At 51.0% G+C, this 21,046-nt stretch overlaps 1 pseudogene; it reads right to left on the reverse strand.

Moving 5' to 3' along the window:
- The window catches only part of LOC101646166, a 33,187-nt pseudogene extending 15,862 nt beyond the window's left edge, over positions 1–17,325 (reverse strand).
- Positions 17,326–21,046: the final 3,721 nt, after the last annotated feature.

A 21,046-nucleotide genomic window follows, 5' to 3' on the forward strand; every position in this document is an offset into this window, starting at 1 on the left:
CCTCTATGTATGCCCTTTGCCTCCTATTCCTTTCCTCTATTTCCTTACGCTTTCCTCCTGTCCCTCTAACATGTTCAGCCTTCATTCTGGTTTCAGTAATTCCTCTCAGTTACCTTGCCCTTGGTCACTCCCTAGCAGTCCTCCCACCTCCTCCCTGGCACAATATAATTTTTAAAGTATAGGTCTAAACCTACATTCTGTATATACATGTACATAAAGGATATCGTTTGTAGGGTAATCATTAGGAGAACAGAAACTAAGGTGTAGAAGTGGTAATAAGGGGTGATCGAGCCCGTTGGGGGAACTCATCAGGTCTATTCACATACCTGGCTGGTGGAGAAGTCTTTTTCTGGGAGAAGCACACAGGCTGGAGAATCACAGACGGGCCTTATGGGCTGGCTGATTCAGCCTGCTCTGCGGGCAGATCATTTCTGTCATACAACAAGTAGTGTTGGCTCCTCCTGTGTGCCAGGCACAGAGCTAGCTGCTAAGGCCACAGTGGTGGCTTGTCAGTGGCATGTCCAAGAGAGGGGGCTGGGGATGCCAGCTGGAGCCCAGCCATTCAGAAGCTGGTGGGCCCTACTAAGGAGCTCAGCACCGCCACCAGGAGCAATGTAAAGCCATGGAGGAATCTCCAGGGGTGGGTAGCATGTTCACTTTGGCCTTTGTGCCGAATGGATTGGAAAGAAGCAGGGGTGAGGCAGACAGCTACTCCAGAGACCTCACCCCAAGACAATGGGAATGGAGCATCCTGGCCAGTTGTGAAAGAGAGTAAGAGGTAGATGCTAGAGTGTAAGACAAGGGAGGAGTTGGGCAAACAGAGGCAGGCAGAGATGGGTCCAGAGACTTGGCAAAGTCCTCAGGCAGCCAGTAGTAAAGCCAAGATGAACTAGATTGGGGTCTTTTCACACCTTTTATTTGAGACATGTCAACACCTGAGTGGAAACAGACGAATGAAAAGCAGACAATCTGAAGTTGGGAGATCTGGACTTGGGGGCCTTAGCCTACATGTGAAGGCTAAACCCACCAGAGGCCAAAATCTCTGGGGAAAGAGTGTGAGGGAGACACAGGAGCCTGGGCACCCAGCTCTGGACTAGCATGTGGAAATGGAACACACACACACACACACACACACACACACACACACAGAGCGCAGAGCTATCAACAGACCACTGGCCTCACAGGGCCTCTCTGGGCCTGAGCTTCCTGTATCAGAGTCTACGATGCTCCTCTATGACCTCCCTCTTCCTGGTGTTCGCATTGTGTAATACCCTCCCCAGGAGTGTGGATGGAGCTGTGATTATGTGGCGTTGCTGAAAGGTGGACTTTAGGTGTTGCTCATTTTGCATAAGCCTCCCCCACGCTGACCAAGTGTTTCAGATTTGTGATCCACCTGGAGTGTCTTGTGAACAGGAAGGACTACACCTGCCCCAAGAACATTTGTCACCCTTCCTGAATTCCCGGGTTCCCTCTGCCGGTCCCCAGGCTTTATGTCCAGCAGAGGGCGCTGTGACCTCAGGCAGCGCTAGTGAGCGAGCGCGTGGGCGTCGGGGCGTCGGGAAGAGCGAACTCTAACCAATCTCTAGCCCAAAGAACCCTAATCCCAAACTCCCTATCGATATGCCTTGCTCGCTGGTTCTCCAAGCCTGACCCTGTTCTCTGAAGCATTTTCCGAAGGCCGGAGACCTCTCTTCTTTGAAGCCAAGAAGCTTCTTTCTAGCTGAGAATCATCCCAGCCTCAAGCTGAGTCTTTACTCTTCAAATCCCAGTTGGAAACCGTGGCCTGACCCTAGGAGCAGTCTCCTACCAGCCACCCACAGCCTTCCCCTGCGCCCGGCCTCAAACGCCCTCCTGCCCCCCATCTTACCTCTGTCTCCAGCTGCTGGAAGACAAAGGCCTATTTTTTTTTCCACTCAATTTTTCAGCCAGTGATTGTTTGCAGCCAGCCATTGTTCAGAGCACCTCACAGGATCCTCACAGCAACCCTCAGTGGGTTGCTATGCCCATTGGACAGATGAGACAGCGAAGGGAAGGGGGCGGGCTCAGGGAGGAGTCAGAGGTGAGCAAATGAGCCAGGATCCCAACCTGGGAAGTCTGGGTCCCGCAGCAGGCCTTTCCCCACAAGGTGTTCTGTGGACTTCTAACTCAAGCCCGGCACCTTCGGTCCGTGCTCACCACACATGGTTACTGAGCATGACTAGACCAGATTCGGATGTGCTGTAAATGTGAAGTACAAACTGAATTTCAGAGCCTTCATTTGGACAAACAAAACAAAAGAACTATTGATAATTTTTATATGGAGCACACATTGAAACGATAATGTTTTGGGTATATAAGAACCCCCAAACCCAATCCACTACATTCAAGTAAATTCCAACTCATCGCGACCCTTATAGGACTGAGGAGAACTGCACACTGTGGTTTCCACACTACATCTTTAGAGCAGGCAGCCTCATCTTTCTCCCTTGAAACAGCAGGTGGGTTTGACCAGTCAAACTGGCAGTTAGCTAGAGGGCCAATGTTTAACCAGGAGTGCCACCAATGATCCTTCCTATAAAGATTACAGCTGAGAAAGCCCCAAGGGGAAGTTCTACTCTGACCAAAAAATGACTCAGTCCCTAAAGACCATCCCTATACCTGGGGAAGTATGCATCCTATTTGGGAGCAAGGTTTCTTTGTTATGTTAATGAGGCCTTATCAGTGTGGCCAGTGTTTTAACCCAGCTATTTTTGAGATACAAGAGGAGATTAAGCACAGAGTACAAGGGGAGGTGCCACACCTCACTGTAAGACCACGGAACCACTGACACTGAGAAATTGAAGACACTAAGGCCTCTCCCTAGAATCCATGGAGCTGGCACCCTACATTCAGACTTCTGTCGGTCTTCTTCAACTAGAGACAGAGCCAAGAGTGTAAGGATGGTGCAGGACATAGCAGTGTTTTGTTCTGTTGCCCACAGGGTCCCACTCAACAGCACCTAACATCACACTGAGAAAATACATCTTTGCTGATGAAAGCCACCTCTGTGTGGTATTTGTTACAGCAGCACTGAGAAACTAAGTAAGCTAAGATGCCAAGGCTGGGTGGTGAGCTGTCGCTAGACCTCAGGCCACAGGGCCTTGGATGCGGGGTTGGCAGCTGGAGGGCAGTCCTCCAGAAGTGTGTACCCTGTTTGGAGAGGGCCTGGAGACTGGGGAAGCAGCCAGCCAGAGACTCCAGCAGGGATGGGAAAGAGTGGGGTGGAGCTTCGACAGTTTCTGGAGGGGAGTGTGGCTGACACCCTCCTGGGAAGAAGATGCTGGCTGTGGGAGGGTGGCTCTTGAGCATTTCCTGCTGTTGGTTCACAAGTGCTTCCTGCCCAGGGCACCCAACACTTGACCCCCATTAAATTCCTTCCTCCCGGGGGAGGTGGATGGCCCCAAGGGTGGGTAGACTTCTCAAGTCCAGAGACCCAGGTGTCTGAAGCCCAGTCCTCCCGGCCTTTCTGGAGAACGCCCCACTCACAGTGAAATGCCCCATGGACAGATTTATGTGCCTCTCCCTCCTCAGAATAAGACCGCATCTTCCTTCATTTTGGCCTGTTCGCCCTTCTCACTCCCTCAGCCCTGGGGGGAACTCACATCCCTTCTTTTGTTTATGGGACTCCCCTCCCACTCCCCCAGCAGAGGTGGTAAGATTTCTGAAGGGAAAGGGGGTCTACAGGGCAAGTTCTGTCTACAGGAAATGATCCTGATTCCTTCCTCAACCCCACATGGGGCCAAAGACCTTCCTAGTTTGAGGTGTGAGACCAGCTTCCAAGGAAGTGTGCTTGTGAGAGCCCATCAAAGGGGGATACACAGGCCAGATCTGTGTTTTCATTTCCCAGACCTAAACTTCTCTTACCGCAGCCCTGTAAGACAGCGCAGAACCACCCCAAATGGCTCCTAGGCTGTAGACTTTAAGGGAGCATCTTTCCTACCAGGGAGAGAGTGATCTTGAAATACGGCCTTCTAGGTTAGCAGCCTCTCGCTTAGCTACTGGACCACCCACCTGGGAGGGCTCCTTGATCCTAAACTCACTGCCCTTAAGGCGATTCCAGTGGCAGTGACTTACTTGTTGGGCTGCTAACCTCAAGTTCAGCAGTTGGAAACCACCAGCCCCTCTTCTGGAGAAAGATACCACTTCAGAAAAGAGTTACAGACTTGGAAACACACAGGGGCAAGTTCTACCCTATCTTATAAAATCTCTGTGAATCCTAAATTAGGCGGCTCCATCACTACCTCGGTACTGAAAGTGGGGAGAGGGCTGTTGGAAAGAACCCAGGCCTTCTCAATTAAATGGTAGCCTGTGCCTGGGTGCACAACCAGCAGCCCCTGCCGTACTCCCCACACAAATCCTGCAGACCTTTAGGAGCTACCTCCCACCACCATCACCACCACCACCGCACAAGCCAGCCCTCTTCAGGGCCGGGGCAGAGTCCCCTTAGAAGATGGAATCGCTGCTCTCCACCCAAGGAGGCTCAGCTTCCGTCCTTGGGCAGGGGCAGGTCCTGCGGGGCGCAATGGGCGGACGGGTGCGGACACGAGTGCGCACCCCACGGCTGCCTCGAGCCCCCACCGTGTGGAGGGCACCCTCTGCTGGACAAAGGGAGAGCCCGCCAAGACTGGGTAAGAGGGAAAGGAAAGAGCTTGAAGATGGGTCCCTAGGGTCCCCCCACCCCATTTTGAAGCCAGACTCCAAGGAGTGGATGTGTGTGAGCCTGAAATGGGCGCTGGGGCTCTAGCTAATCTTTCTACCTTTTCAAACCTTCCACTGCCAGGTTGGGGTCAGACCGGAGGGCTCTAGATCCCCTAGTCTTCTTTTGGGATGCTGGGGAAGCTCCAAGGGCAGCATTGTATCCAGGGAAAGAGGAAGGTCCCTTTATCCAGGGCGGCGCCTCCTCCCCTCCCCAACCGCCCCCACTGCCCACTCCCCACGCCCAGCACCAGATCTCTTTTCAGAAGCTCGGCCCCCAAGTCTTCTACAGACTCAAAAGCTATGTCTGAGTTGCAGAAGGGGTCGCATGTGGGAAGAGAGGAGGGCAGCAGCATAAGGGTTAAAGAGGGGCACCGGAGTTGGTGCTTCCCCAGCTTCAACGCCGCCCCCTCCCACTCCGCCCCCGCCCCCAATCACCCCAGTCCCGGAGCCCTCTGGGCGGTTTATCATTTAAAGAACCCCTGGGACACAGCGGCTAGACTAGCTGGTGAGCTGGGTGTGGGGTGGAGGGCCCAGTCCAGGAAGCTGCTTAGGGATACAGGCCAGATTCGGGTGAGGACCGGAGTCCCCCTCAAACCCTTGGGGGGATATGCAAAGAATAGCTAATTGCAACTAAACGAGGCCTGGGCGTGGGGGAAGGGGCAGTCCCGGCAGTCAGGGGCTACCGCCTCTTTGAGCGCCGGGTAAGGCCCGGCCAGCCCGCTCTTCTCATGTAAAGCAGCTTTTTGTCTGGGGGAGCCCCGGCTGGGGCCTGAGGCTGGGGAAGGGGCCCAAGCCATTAGCAAGTTTCTTGTTCCCCAGAATGGGAAGAGGGTGCCCAGGCCTCCCCAGAGTGCGGACGACCCCCTCCTCCACGCTCAAACTTTGTATGGTGGGGGCTGATGGGGTGCTGCCCAGCAGGAGGGGTTGGGCCTGGGATCCCAGCACCCCCTGAGCTGGGCTGTGGGAAAAAACTGAGCACAAAGAAGGGGGCTGGCCCAGCGGAGTCTGATGCAGGGATGGGCTGAAGTTGAAGTCCTCTGCTGGAGAGCACTACCCTCCTACCTCTGAGACGCAGGCCACGTGTGCCTGAGCCGCTCAGCTGGGCCCCTTTCAGACGACCCCCTCCCCCCACCTCCACCCATTCCAAAAATTCTGATCTAAGGGAGGGGCGCTTGGGGGGTCTACATCTGCTTTTTCCCTAGACTTGCTCTTAAACCTGCAATCAGGGAATGAAGCCTGTATACTGCATGGCCCATTGAAGACCCCAGAGCCTTGCTTTTTAATACAGATGGCCCAGTGAGCTCCTGTAAGCCCGGGCAAGGAGTCCCCAAGTGATGCAAAGGGTTAAGCACTAAACTAAAACTGAAAGACTGGCAGCTCAGACTCACAGCTCAGACGTGCTGTGGAAGTAAGGCCTGGCCATTGGCTTCTGAAAGGTCACAGGCTTGAAACCCCTGTGGAGCAATTCTACTCTGCACATGTGCAAGGGTGGGGACCCGGCCCGTTTTCTGCCAAGGACCACTTGGATATTTATTTTTAACATCATTCACGGGCCCTCCTGATCAAACATTTCTGGGTTTTAAAAAAAATCATTTTATTGGGGGCTCATACAGCTCTTATCACCATGCGTACATGCATCCATTGTGTCAAGCACATTTGTACATTTGTTGCCCGGATCAAACATTTAATTAGCTCATCCCTCCTGTGATGGTGAGGAGCCCCGGTGGCAGAGTGGTTACGCGTTGAGCTGCAATCTGCGAGATTGGCAGTTTGAAGCCGCCAGCGGCAATGTGGGAAAAAGATGGGACTTTCAACACCTGTAGACAGTTACAGTCTCACCCACTGACAAGAGCAGTTCTGACCTGCTGTGATGTCAGCATCGACTGGATGGCAGTGAGTTTGGAATTTTTGCACTGGGATGGTTGGAAGTGCCCCTCTTTTGTGGGACATGTAATGTTAGTCGTTATTAATGATTTCATCTGGTACTGGTGATTTCATGGACCTTAAACGGCTCTTGAGCCAGACATTCCCCACCCCTGAGATGCAGGGTCACCGTGAGTTGAAAGAGACTCAACTATAACCAATGACCACAAACTCGGGCAGGTTACTTAATCTTATTGAGCCTCTGTTCTCTCCTCTGGGACACGAGGACCACAACCCATCTTCTGGAAGTTCTTGTGACGATGTAGAGACAAGCCATCTCCATTGCAATCCCTGATTCCCAAGAGTTTCCCCATCTTCCTGGCAACACCCCTCCCTTCACACCCACAAGCACCTCAGGCTTAATAATGATATCTGGATCCCTCAGACTCATGTAAAAACCAAACCCACTGCTGCAAATGTGAAGGACAGAGTAGATCTGCCCCAGAGCGTTTCCAAGGCTGTGGATCTGTATGGAAGCAAACAGCTCCATCTGCTTTCCCCAGTGGAGGCCCTAATGGGCTGAAAACACTGACCAGCCCTTTAACCACAGTGCCACCGGAGCACATCACAGTCACAAAGCATTTTACAATGTCCAGGATGCACATGCCATCTCTTGACAGTGTGCTACTTAATAGATGAAGCAGATTTTTATTTTTTCCTTGGCGATGAAATCAAGATTCAGATCCCCTGAATCCTACATCGGTTCTCATCCCATCTCACAGATCAGCCAAAAGAAGCCCAGGGGCCTGAGCAAAACCAGCCCTGGACTGAAACAGTCCAAGAAGCCGCCCAGCATCTCTCAGTTGCCCAGCAGCCACCATGGCTCTTCCGGGCATCCTGTTCACATGGGAACCTTAGAACCAAGTTGGTCTCCTTCATTCTGTCTCACATGGGATCCATGAGCAGTAAAGAGCTGGCTGGAGGGAAGGAAGGCTGTCCTGCCCACTCACCCACGGAATCTTTGGAAGGGCTAAACCAGGAGAGGCTGGTGGTGGAGAGTAAAGTGGTGGAGAGTCAGGCCTTACCTTCCCCCCTTTTCCTGTGGAAGGGCACTAGGCTACCAGGAATGTCCCCCACCCCTCTCTCTTTCTTGCCCCATGCAGGGCCCCAACTCTCCTGGCCCCTCAGCCAGGTGGAGGGTACTGATCACCACCACCACAACCACCAGACACCCAGGGCTCCTGGCTTGGTCCCCAGGGCTGCAGGCCAAGGGGCTCTGGCATAGGGCCAGGGCCTTTCTCTCTGCTGGCTCCCTCCCCATAGGCCCCTAATCCATCTCACCCAGCAGGAAGCCCTTAAGCTGCCTTTTCAGTGGCTTCCCCAGCAGGCAGGGGGCTCTGCAGGGGGCTCAGAGCCTCTCTATACCACCCTTGACAGGGGCTGTGTTATACAAGCTGGGGAGCACACCCCACCTCCCTTCCCTGCAAAGAGGTCATCAGGCCTAAAGCAGTTTCCTGCTCCAGCAGCCTCTCTTCCAGACCCCTCCCCAGGGCTCCCCCTTTAGGATACTGCCTGTCCAAAGCACATCAAAGCCTCAGGCCAGGCAAGGTGGGGGTAGGGACAGCAGGCCCAGGGGACAACAGGCAGGAGGCCAGAGGCTGGGGAAGTGTGGCGGTTGGCGGCGGGAGGGCCCCTCTGGCTCAGTTCCTTCGGTCCGGTCCTTTAGGTTGGTCTCACCAGCTTTCCTGACTCCAGTCCCTGCCGCTCACTCCCCAGAGCCCATTCATAGCCTTCCCCGTACTCAGTTAATGCAGCTTAGACCTGAGCCAGCCCGGGGAGACCTGGGCTCTAACACACGGGGTCTTCTGGCCCCTCTCCTCACCCACCTCAACAACACGTCAGATGGAAAGAGAGGGGAGGACTGGAGAGGGAAGCTGGGGTCCCTCTCTCCTCCTGGGTTCTATGTGGTTGGCACCTTGCCCCTCCTGGGATGGGACCACGCACATGCTGGATCATTCTACAACAGGCCCGATTCCACGTCTGCATCCTGAGCGGCCCAGCAACTGTACTCATTCTGATTCTCGGTTTGGAAAATATGGTCCTTGTCCCCACCCAGTGCTCTCCAGGGAAAAGTCCCCCACCTAGTCTCCTTCTCCACAGCCCAATCCCTAGACCCAGTCTCCGCTCCAGGAAGCCGGCCTTTTCTGGCTCGCAGTGGTTAGAGGCCAGCGGCGAGCAGGGGGTGCCTCTGGGAGGTCTGTTTGTAGTTCAGATTCTTCTCATTCCAGACTCAGCAGGCTCTCTCTAAGGGCCTGGATGGGGGGTGGGAATCCTGGGGCACCAGCTGCAGGGAAGGAAACTTTCCTAGGGAGAGGAGGGGGTGTTTTCTTTTCCTCCCAAGAACCTGGCTCTCCCAAATCTATCTTTGGGGTCCCCCTAGAAGCTGCCTGGAAATCACATTCTCCCCCCAAAAGGGAGGTAATTCAGAGGCCACGCTGAAGTCCTGGTCTCTCTTTTTTCACCTTTGAGGCCTAAGGACTCTCTTACTCCTTCTGGGATGCTTAGCTGTATTTGGGGATGGGGATGGGGATGGATAGGAGGGTTGCCTGAGATGTACTGAGTCAACCCCAGCTTCAAGGAAGCTCTGTCACTCTGCCCCCAAAATAAAGTCCCCTGCAGATTCTGGCTTTAACCTGGCATTAGCATCTTTGTCCCAAGCCACAGAATTCTTCAAGGGTCAATCACAGAGTGACCCTAGCCAGAGGGGGTGGGGCAGGAGGGCACCATCTGAACCCCCCAGGTCTTAGAAGTCTGGCACCTGCCCTGACTCCCTGGAAATCCTTTTTCCAGTTGCCTCCACTGGAGGAGAATAAGCAAACACTAAATAAAGCCCTGGGTGCACTGTCTACTGAGGGACCTGCTCACTAATTGGTTCAGTTCATTCTCCCAAGCTTCTGAGCAATAAGATTAATGTCCCTTCTTACAGTGGAAGAAGAGCCTTGAGACAGGGAAATAGTGGATCCCTGGAGAAAAATCCCCAAAGAAGACATTCTCATAAAAAAATAATAATAATTTTAAAAAAGCTTGAAAGGGAGAGGGTCCTCATGTCACGGAGAAACGCCAGGAGCTCAGTGTTACTGAGAGAGCCCACTTGCCCAACAGGTTCTGGTTCCAGCCCGTGGACCCACAATCCTGCACACCCCCAGGCCCACCACCCAGGGCACTAAATACCATCACCAGTGAAGCTGATTCTGGCTCCCAGCCACCTCTATAAGGTTTCTGAACCTATCAATCTTCACAGGGGCAGATAGCGCCAACTGCTTCCCAAGGAGCAACTGGGGGGTTTGAACCACCGACCTTGCAGTGGGTAAGCAATACAATGCTTTCCCCAATAGATAGCAACCTTTTCTTGAACGTTGTCTTTTAGAAAGAATCCGTTCTGGTGAGTCATCCTGACTGCCCATATATCCTCCACTAGAATGCACAAATACAACATCCCAGAATAAGTCCTGCTACTCCTACCCAGAAGCCCTGGCAAACAGAATCCATCTTGAAGATTAACTACATGCATCCCTGATTAGCATAGCCCTGCCTATTCCAGGCACCGCGCCCCCCTTTCCCTGAATTTTAATGAATAGGTATGGGCAAGTGAACACATACTATAAGCTCCTTCACTTCTGAGGGGCAAGGGGAGTGTTGCATGGTCCATCCTGGTCTCCACTACTGAGATAGTTTATTGTGCCAGCCTGGCTGATAAACGCAGGTGGGATTGACTGCGGGGCTGAGAGATGGATGGCTTGGTGAGCCTTGCCTTTCTTGTCTCTCGCTCTGTGATCATCGGACCAGTGTGCGGCTGCCTTGCTTGTTCTGTGCCTCAATTTAAAGGCTACACTGCCTGTGGGACGCCTAGCCTGTGGACTGTGTTGCTGTAAGTTGAGGTCCCTTTAAGACTTCTCTGGAGCTGGGGACTGGCGATTGGTGACCTGCCTTGTGATTGGCTGCTGTGCTGACATAGCCTAGCTCTCTCTACAAATAGAGGAAGATCTGGCATCAGATAGAGACTTGAAGGACTGCTAGTCTCTCAACTTTCTCTCATGGACGTGAGTTGCACTAAGCCATTTATAGTGCTTTCTAATTTACTGTTTATTTCTTGTGTATTTATCTGTATATGATTGTATATTTATCTGTATATGATTTAAGATTGTATATTTATCTGTATATGATTTAACAGTTCATTTTTCATTATATATCTAATTATCTTTATAAATATATTATATTATCAGGAATTTGGTTTTATCTCTCTAGAGAACCCTGTCTAACACAACTACCAAGACGAACAAGCCTCTTCCTTTTAATAAACCTTTGCTCCTAGGCAAATTGTACCCTCACCTGACCATTCTTATTCAGCCAAAGGTTGTTGGCTGTAGAAAGGTGTCTCCTGGTGACAGTCTGAGTCTCAGAGGGCTTGAGTGGCTTAGTCAAGGGAATGGGGTAAAGCCTCAAACTTCTTCCTCAAAAGGCCGCATCTGGGAATCCCCTGATCTTCTCTTCCTGAGTCTATGTTCACACCTCTGGGCTGCCCTCTGGTGGAGTCTCCTTCCAGGTTCAAAGAGCAGCTGGGCCACCCTGTTGCTGGTTCCCAAAGTAGTCGGGTCCTCAAATCCACTTTTCTCACTTCAAAGGGAACAAGACTGATGTACCACGCCCATTCGGCTGTTGGCAAAACTGATACGCAGAGAAGCAAAGTGATTTACTGAAGGTCAGAGTACTAGTAAGTTCCAAGGATAGGCCCCAAGGGCTTTTGCTCTTCTGGGACCACGTCATGGTCCATGTCCAATGTGGCTTTCTTTTCCTTCACTCCTCTGAGCGAGGTCTGACCACTGAGGAGGAATTAGAGAGGGCATCAAGACAGGAAATGATTTTGTCCAAACTAGAGGCGGGAAGCTGGATGAACAGGGTGACCTGGCCTGCAATGTTTCCTCTGGAGAACTTGCTTTCTCCCCTCTCTAAGCTTGGATTCCAGAGGGACCACAGAGAGGGGCTCAGTGGGTAAAGCCAGTCAAATAAGTGCCAAGGGGTTTCCTAGAGTTGGGACTCACGGGGCCCTGAGGATTTCAGTTGCAGGGCTCCCAGGAGAGAGGAGTTGAAGGATACAAGCAAGAAGAGAGAGGCCAGAGAAGGCTAGATGCATCTATTCAAAGAGAGAGATACTGCCACCCCAAATGGTCTCCAGCCCCCATTCGAAGCAAGTGTTGTCTGTCGCCCACGCTAAATTTCAAGACAAAATCATCTAGTAAAATAGAGTTTCCTTTTCCTTCTCATGTCTTTCCTCTCACTCCTCTTGGCTCCTACCACCCCCCCACTTTGGGGGCGCAGACCAAGGATAGATGAAAGAAGCTTGGCCTCCATCAATTAGCACCCCCACCCCCTATTTGGGAGTGCCCTGGGCCTCTGGGCTACTCTCTTTCCCAAATGCATCCTCCCCCAGCTCTGGAGAGACCCTGGGACCCCTTTAGAAGTTCCTGCAGTCAGACTTAGAGCCCCCCAGATTTAGCCTCTGAGGACTGGTGCTCCCAGAACAAGAACAGGCTTTTGAGTTGGGGGAGGGGGTCAGTTCCTTCCACCCCTAGTTGGGGAAGGAGGGGGAGTGGGCAGCGGTTGGGGGGTGGCTGGCGAGCAAGCCAGGTTCTTGCTAGTAAATCAAAGTTGGTTTCCCAGATGGAGTGGCTGCAGCTTTGATTTCTGGAGTCGCCCCCTCCCCCCTCCAGGGGCGGCCTCCCCTAGTTGTCCCCCAGCTCCAGGGTTTCAATTCCTCCCTGAAAAGCAGTGGGGCCTCCTTTCAAACCAGCCCCGCTCCTCCAACCCCCAAGAACAGCTTAAGTTACAGGAAAGAGAAGGGGGTGGGGTGGGGGTGAGATGGCCCAGCCTGCAGGGAAAGGAGATTCTGGGAGAAGTGAGGAGAGAAGAAGTGGAAAGAAAGGAAGGGAAAAGAGCGAGCAAGTCAGAGGATGAGGGAAAATATACTCTGCTGGGGCCGCAGGGGCGCCTCACCTGGAAGTCAGCCTAGCTTGCTTCCCCCACCCCCTCCTTTGTCCTCAGCAAGCAAGGCTTCCACTGCCCCGACCCCTGAGGACCCTCCATGTTTGCCAGTCTATTCCTCTAGTCTTGCTGTTGGCTTCTAGAAGGTTCTGGGAGACAGAATAGCTGATTTTTTGTTGGGGCCGTTTGTTTCCTTGGCCAAGAGGGGTCAAGAACTTCACTAACCAAGTTCTGCACAGATGTTTCTGAGCTGACCACGCCCTGTGCTCATTCAACTCCCCAGACCCACTTATCACCAAGTCCTTTCACATTCATGGGCCCATGTTCGTCAGAGTAGAATTGTGCTTCACAGGGTTTTCAACAGCTGATATCTTTGGAAGGAAATTGCCAGGCTTTTTGTAGACTTGGGCTAATGAAAACCCTTACTTAATTAATCATCATATTATATCTGTTTAGCATATTTATAGCCCACTTTGCCATCCAGAAGGAGCCCAGAGCGGAAACCATTGTACCGAGTCAGCTGAGATGATGGGCAGTACTGCCCCAGGATTGGAAGGAGAAGTATTGCCCACTGGGGACACCTAGGTTCCCAGCCCACAGCAGGGGCCAACAGAATATTTTGGCAGGGGAGAGCCGCAGCCCTGCTCCACATAAAGCTGGAGCCAGGTCTCTGTAGACTAGCTGCTTTGCATATAGTAGGTGCTCAATAATTTGCTGGATAATAATAATAGCAACTATTTACCAATCTTTTAGGTGAGTACCACGTCAAGTGTCACACACGCTCTCATTCAGTACTTACAACTGAAACTCATTTCCTGCCATCCAGTCGGTACGGGGACTCATAGCCACCCTACCAGACAGAGGAAAACTGCCCCTGTGGGTTTCCAAGACTGTCACTCTTTACAGAAGTACAAAGCCTTCTTTTTCTCCCTCCGAGCAGCTGGAGGTTTCGAACTGCTGACCTGTGGCTAGCTCACAACGCAATACCCACTGTTGCCACCAGGGCTCCTCTACAACTGAAACCAGACAAGTAAACATTCTGACCCAAGGCTCCCAGCCCCCCTTATGAGCCTCATGGCATTCTCCAGGAGTAGTGATGGCCGAAATCTCTCCTGGCTCCACTACTTCTTCCCAGTCTCCTCCCTCCTGTGCCCTATGGCTTTTAGATGTTGGGTCCACCACCCACCCACCCACCTCACCTAGGTGGTTTTAGTCATTCTCATAACCCTAGCCTCTGATTAGTATATCCCCCTGCCTTGTGGTCACCTTTGTTTGGATGGACTACATGCTCGGTCTTGCTCGGTACTAGCTGTTCCTTCCCTGCACTCCACAGTCTGCTTAATGGCATCAGGGCTGCTAGGTCACACACCTTGGTTGGCCTCTTCCCTTCCTCTCTCCTATGTGTCCACACAGCCACATCATCTTTTGCCTGGGCTCTTGCAATGGATTCCTGGCTGCTATCTTTGATTCCAGTCTGCTCCTCTAAGCGTGGCCCTCAGAGCTACCCAAATGCATGACCCAAAACCTAAATGTCACCACTCACTCCCTTCCTTAACACTCCCAAGGACACCCACTTGTGTGGGAGGTATCTAAAGCCACTGTTTACTTATGAGCCTTCTAGATGCCCCTGGGGCTCTTCACAGGGCCGAAGTATCCATCCCTTCTACTTCAGGTATCCATCCCTTCTGTTTCACCCCACCTCACCTTTCACAGGCTTTTCCCTTGGTCTGGAATGCCTGCCTTACGTGTATTTCCCTTGTTAGATTGAAAATTCCTGTTTATATCCAGCACCTCATACGTGGTCTGCAAAGTCCTAAACTTCTAATCCCTATTACTCTCTTTTTACCTTATCTCTCCTTCCCTCTTCCCTTCAATCCCCCAGGTCCCCTCCAACTTCCAGACCCATTCAGATTCCCTGCCAGGTTATCCCACAGCCCTGTGGGCCTCTCCTTCACAGTGTTGAATCCTGTTGCAATTTTACAACCATGGAAGTGGCAGTGTAATGAATGGTGAACTTTCCCACAGGAACCAGGGCTGGGCTCGGGCTCATCTTGTATATCCATAGCACCCATCCCAGTGCCTGGTCCCCAGTTGGTGCTCAATACATATTTGTTAAGTACACGAAAGCACACAATCCATACAGATGGCAGGTGGGGGCAGTGTGCTGTGAAGACAGAGCACACTGGGCACACCTCTAAGAGCAAGCAGACCTCACTTTAAATCTCTGCCTGGCCACTATGACCTTGAGAAAGGTCAACCTCTCCATCTACAAACAAACTAAAATATCCACTTGGTCGGCATGCACATCATTTATGTGCAGGGCTTAAATGGAACGCATTTAATGTCAAAACGCAAACAAATGCTGCCAGTTACCTGTGGCATCCCAGGAGGCTGGCTGAATAAATATTTGTCAACTTACTGTTTTGAAAGGTGTTTGGTTATGAAATTGATTTTTGTCATTGGAAGTTATTTTGGATGGGTGTCAGGCTATGATCTGCAAGGTCAGCAGTTCGAAACCACCAATGCTCCACAGGAGAAAGATGAGGCTTTCTACTCCTCTAAAGAGTTACAATCGGGGGCATGGGGGAGGGAGGTGGAAAAATGAGAAGCTGATGCCAGCGGCTCAAGTAGAAGGAAAATGCTTTGAAACAGATGACAACATATGTAAAGATGTGTTTGACAAAATGGATATATGTATGGATCATGATAAGAGCTATAAGAGCTCTCAATAAACAAACAGACAAACAAAAAGAGTTACAATCAGGTAATAATTTATAAATTATCAAGGGTTTGAGAGGGGGCATGGAGGGAAGGGAAAAATGAGGAGCTGATCCTAAGGGCTCAAGTATAAAGAAAATGTTTTGAGGATAATGATGGCAACAAATGTACAAAAAAAACACACACACACAAGTTAAAAAAAAACCCAAATGTATAAATGTGCTTGATACAATGGATGTATGTATGGATTGTGATAAGAGTTGTGTGAGCCCCCAATAAAAAGATGTTCCCAACCTGATTATGCACACCAAACAAACAAAAGAGTTACAATCCCAGAAACTCACAGAGGCAGTTCTACCCTGCCCTATATGGTTGCTATGAGTCAGCATTGACTCGATGGCAGTGTTGTTTTTGTTTTGAGAGTCTCACAATTTAATAATCTGTTGCCTTACTGCCTCTTTGAGGTGTGAAAAGGGAGGCTGCAATGCTAGGGGTAGACTCAGGGGCCACATTAAGGTCAGGGCTCAAGCTAAGTTTTTTAAACCTGGTATTGTGAATTGGGTGATGGTTTACAAAGCACATCAGTTTTCCATGAAATAATCCGTACACATTTTGTTTCATGTATTGATTGTAATCCCCGTAATGCAACATTCCTTACCCTACTTGTTCCCTATGTTTCCTCTTCCCATTCCTCCTTTTCTTCTAATCCTTTTGAACATGTCCTTGGGTAAATGCCATCTTTTTTTTTCATCTCAAATGGTTATTTTAAGGTGTTTATGTATGCCTCCTTCAGTGTGAATGTTCCCCTTAAGCACCTATTGTTTAACTGAAAATTGAGGCATGAGAGTGAATTCATTTCCAGACCTGTATGGGTGACAGGCTCAGGGCCAGAACCTGGAGGTTTCCACCAGACCCTAGTCAACCAGTAAGCCTGGTCTTTTTGATGTGTTGAACTTTGTTCTGAGTTTTTCTCCCACTCTTTTTTTTTTTTTTACATTTCAGGTGACAAGGTTTACAAACTCTCTACACGAAGCATGTGCATGTCAGGGCTACATTTAGAAACAATTGATTAAAAAAAAAGAAAAGAAAGAAAGAAACAATTGCCCAGTTAGTTGGAGTTCAGGTAGACAGAACTACTTCTCACAGCGCTTACAGGGCTTCAGTCAATGTCTGGAGGATGTCCAAATGAGTGCAAAGAAGTATCCAGAGAATTTTCTAATTCTAGTTAAGTGGATGGAGGGAGTTTACAGAGCAGTCAGACACCATTTGTGAGTGGAATACAGACAGCTGCCGGTATGATGGTCTCTTTGCTTCGTTCTCATTTTCAGTGAAGAAGACAACACCCATGCGAAGACCAGGAAGAAAGGAGCTAGGAGGTCCTCTTTTCCTCTTCCTGCCTCTCCCTGAGGCCCATCTGGAGCTTGGACTGGAAGCAGAAAGCATATGGTCACAGTCATAGGGTGGAGTTGGGGTTGATCAGATCTCTGAGGCTTGGGGATCCACACCCTTCAAGATGTTTGCATCTTCTGAAGTCTGAACTAAGGAGAATTGCTTTTGTTGCGCTATCATCCAGACGAGGGATGCCACAGGGTCATAACAGCATCCAAGGATTCACAGTCAGGAAGCCAATTACAGAAAGGTAGAACAAAGGAGACATACATAGCATCATAGGGCAGTGCGTTCATGAAGTGCACACCTCTGCGCCCTGGTACAGGTGAACCAGGTGGTGCCCTGATACTGGTCGCCAGCGTCTAGCAGCAGCACATTGGGCTCAGAGTTGCAGACCTGCTTCACTTTGGTGAAGAGCGGTGCCACGCCTCCCACGCAGAGGCTGGTGTTGACACACTTGCCTCTTTGGTCTGTTCCAGCCGGCTGTGTACATTGCTGGTGTGCAGAATGGTGAGCTTCCAGGCGCCTGCGGAGGACCACACAGAAGCGCTCCCAGAGCAATGAATGGCTGCGCTGCGCTAGTGGGGCTCGGGGAGGCATGGCTGTGGCACGGGGACGGGGCGCGAGAGTGGGTGCCCGCAGCAGCAAGGGACGCGGCAGGGGCGTGGTGGCGCCGCCCGAGTTTCTCTCCCACTTTATCTAGGACTATTTAGTGTGACCCCTTTCTGAGCATTGGTAGCGGTAGCTAGGCACCATCTCGTTCTTCAGGAGCATATAGACTGATGTTCAAATGGTCCATTAGTCCCTTGGACTGTTTCCATGTATTGTTGATTTTCATCACTCTTTTCTCCAGACCGGGAGAGACTTCAGATGGCCATTCATGAGCTTTTACTCACTACTTACTAAAGCAGGATGTAAAACTTTGTCTAGTTTTGTGGACTATGTTATGCTCAAGCTAATTTTGTTGTTGTTCTTGTTGTTAGCTGGTGTTAAGTAGGCTACAACTCAGGGTGGGGACCTTTCCTGGGCCTGGGCTACTTTTAAACTCTTGGTGTATGAGCCCAGTGTTGTGGCTGTTGTGCTAATCCATCTCCCTGCAGTCTCTTGTTTTTGTTTACCCTTTCCTCTGTTAACCCTGATGTCCTTTTCTAGCAAGTGGTCTTTCCTGATTACGTATCCAAAGTGAGCTGATGGCTCACCATTTTAATTTCTCAGGAGCATTCTAGTTGTTTTTCTTAAAAAAGAAAACCCAACACCAGGAACAAGTGTTTTATCTATGAAATGATGGTTTGAGAACATTTCAACTGAGAGTCTATTAATTTTCTTTATTAGTTACAGACCTCATGCAGTCCAGAGATAGAGTGGCAAGTTCTGTGGTCAGAGCAGAAGTCTGAAGATGCTAGCCCTAGTCTTAGCCCATACTTGTTTTTTTCCATGTAAGGAACAAACAAACAAACAAAACCCTGCCAGTGGGTTGATTCGGACTCTCAGTGGGCAGGGATGCTATTAACATTATTGTTAGATTGATCTACATACAGCACCTACCTTGGTGCCTTGAAATCTGGAGCTGTCTCAATAAAAGTGTGTTGAAAGAATGGAAGGTTGACAGAGCGAATACAAGATATTTCCTTTTTCTAGTCCCAGGCTGCCCTTCTGCTGGACTGGGTAATGTCAATGGAACCTGACCCTGGGACAGTAAAAGGAGGCTGTTAGGGGTGGAGATGGAAGGTGCTGGGTTTACATCAGAGATTTGCTTTCCACTTCCTATCAGATTATGAGTTTCCTGGGTGGGTGTGAAAGCCTGTCTGAATCACACTGGTTGCTCCCACCCCCACTCAGCTCCCAGCTTGGTGCTGACTCCAGAGCTGCCTCTGAGGCAGACTAGAATGGCATGGCTGGAAGTTTAGTTTGGGTCCTGGGGAGCAGGAAGAGAGCAATTTCCCCATCCCCAGACTGCTGGGGGGGTGGGGGAGTGGAGAAGGAAGAGGGTGTCTACTCCTATAAAGAGTTACAGTGTTAGAGACCCATAGGGGCAGTTATACCCTGTCCTAGAGGGTTGCTATGGGTTGGAACCCACTAAATAGCAGTAAGTTTGGTTTGGGTTTTTAGGGAAGTGGAAATGGGATAGAGAACAAAGGCATATCTCCTTGATTTTGAAAGAAGAAATTATTTCTGGAGTAGGAAAAAGACAACTTCTCTAGGATACAATGAAATGCAGATTCCTATTTTCTTAAGAATCAATCAGGGGAAAAATTATTTTGGCCCATCAAACCTAAATCTCTACTTGGGTTTTCTTTCCTTCCCTTATCTACTTTCTCTCTTTGTAAAATAAATAACAACATTGTTTTTTACCTTTCTTATTTCTTTTTAAAATTTTATTTTTATTTCTTTTTTTTTTCTTTTCTTTTTTTAAGATTAAAAGCAATTATTTTCTACATTGGAGCAGGAAGCAGCTTGCCAGGCTGGATTTGGCCCACACTGAGAGGCAAAGGGGCCTTCTCAACTCAATTTTCCTTCATCTTTTTAAGTCCCCTACTTCCCCTCCAGAGAGACAAAAGAAATAATTGATCCATCATCCAGTTCTAGGCCCAGGAGATTTACATACAAATCCCCCCTTTCCCTCCAGAGCTCCACTCTCAAATGTGAAATTCAAGAATGGGGGGCGGAGGGGGGGTGGCCAAGGAAAAAATCTATGGAAACTAGCCGAAATTCTGTAGGCCACCCTCTTCCCAACCCCCACCCCCCCCCGACCCCCCGGTGAGAGATGGGAGAGTTAGGGAATAGCACACTTTCACCACGGCCACCCAGCCTCCGCCTCCGCCATAAGAACCACTCATTGGGGTGTGGAACCACTTGGGGTCTAGATCAAGCTCCTTTCTCCCCCTAAGAGAAGATAACCGGAAGCTTTGGGGGGCGGGGCAGAGGTGGGGAGGGAAAGGGAAAATTTACCCAAACGTTCGTCCGGTCCCTGTAGGGCCTAAAAGAGTCCTCTCTGCACTCGGGGCTGCCTGTCCCACACTACCCCTCCTCCCATTAACCTTCGATTAAGACCTCCTCGTTAAGGTAACTGAACTTTACTTTGCATAATTAAGATTTGCCTCGGAAGAGGGGGGAGGTAGGAGGCCCGGCTCCAGGCCATTCTCCTTCACCTTACTCTCCCCACCCCCCACAACCCTTCAGCCCCAGGCCTCTGAGTTCCTGAGTTTTCTCACTTTGAGGTGCCACCGAACACAAAGAACCATAATGGGCTCCTTTGTGCACGCTACGGGGCAATTACGGCCCCGGAGTCTTGGCCCCTTTAAGAGCCTCTTAAAGAGACAGGGTCTCTTTTTTCAGAAGGTTATTTAAGGGTGTGGGGAAGGGAAAGAGGAGGGGCGAGACGAACTCTTAGGAGTCTACAAATGGACTGAAATGAAACTTTTGCCTGAACTCCTTGAAGCGAGGTGAGAGAAGTCTTTGTAAGCACTATTTCTTTCTTCTCTCCCCTTTTAAGTCTCGTGTGTTCAAAACATTTTTTTCACTTGGATCTGAAAATTTTGACTGGCTTTTATGGAGTTCCAGGAGCAGGAGTGAGGGGGCAAAAATATAAAGAGCCCTGGAGATCGCCTTGGTTCCCAGAAGAGCAGCGATCGTGGGTCGAACAACCCGAGTGTACCGCAGATTTAGAGCCCAAGTCTCTACCTCTCGTCGTGGCGACTCCGGAGAAACCCCGGGCTGGGCCAACTGCCCTTAATGTAATCATAGCTTGTCTCTTTAAAAAGCAAAAGCGGCGCGGGGCGGGGGCAGAGTTTTGTTGGCATCTGGTTTCTGATCTCAATATGTTGTGGTCCACCAATCCAGCCCTCAGGGCTGGTCCCCGGGTTTGAATCTGATTGGCCAACAGCACATTTTGGGACGGGGCTTCGAGCTCGACGGGGCGGTTTCCAAGATCCCTTTTTTGGGGGGCTGGGGAGAGGGCGGGGCCGCCGGCGGGGGCCCCCTTGAAACGGACTAATTGGGATCGGAGAGGCCGAGGTGCGGGCTGGAGGAGGCACAAAGAAGTCGCTAGGCGGAGGAGGGAGCGGAGAGGCAAAAGGAGGAGGAAGAGGAGAGAGGGCACCGGCGCGCGGCGACTCCGACGGCGCAGTCCGAGCGCGACGAGCTAGCTGGCCGGCGCGCCGCCCCTTCCCCCGCCCGACCTCCCCAGACCTGCGGCCCCGAGCAAAGTTTGCTGAAAGGCGCGGAGGCGGCGGCCCGCAGCGGCAGCGAAGGCGCGCAGTCTCCTGGCCGGGGGTGGGGGCGGGGGGGACGCCCGGGAGCCGGGTGGGGGGCGGCGGCCAGC

Source organism: Echinops telfairi, unplaced genomic scaffold, assembly GCF_000313985.2.
Source record: "Echinops telfairi isolate 266 unplaced genomic scaffold, ASM31398v2 ScPeMD7_7458;HRSCAF=8496, whole genome shotgun sequence".
Classification (NCBI taxonomy): Eukaryota; Metazoa; Chordata; class Mammalia; order Afrosoricida; family Tenrecidae; genus Echinops; species Echinops telfairi.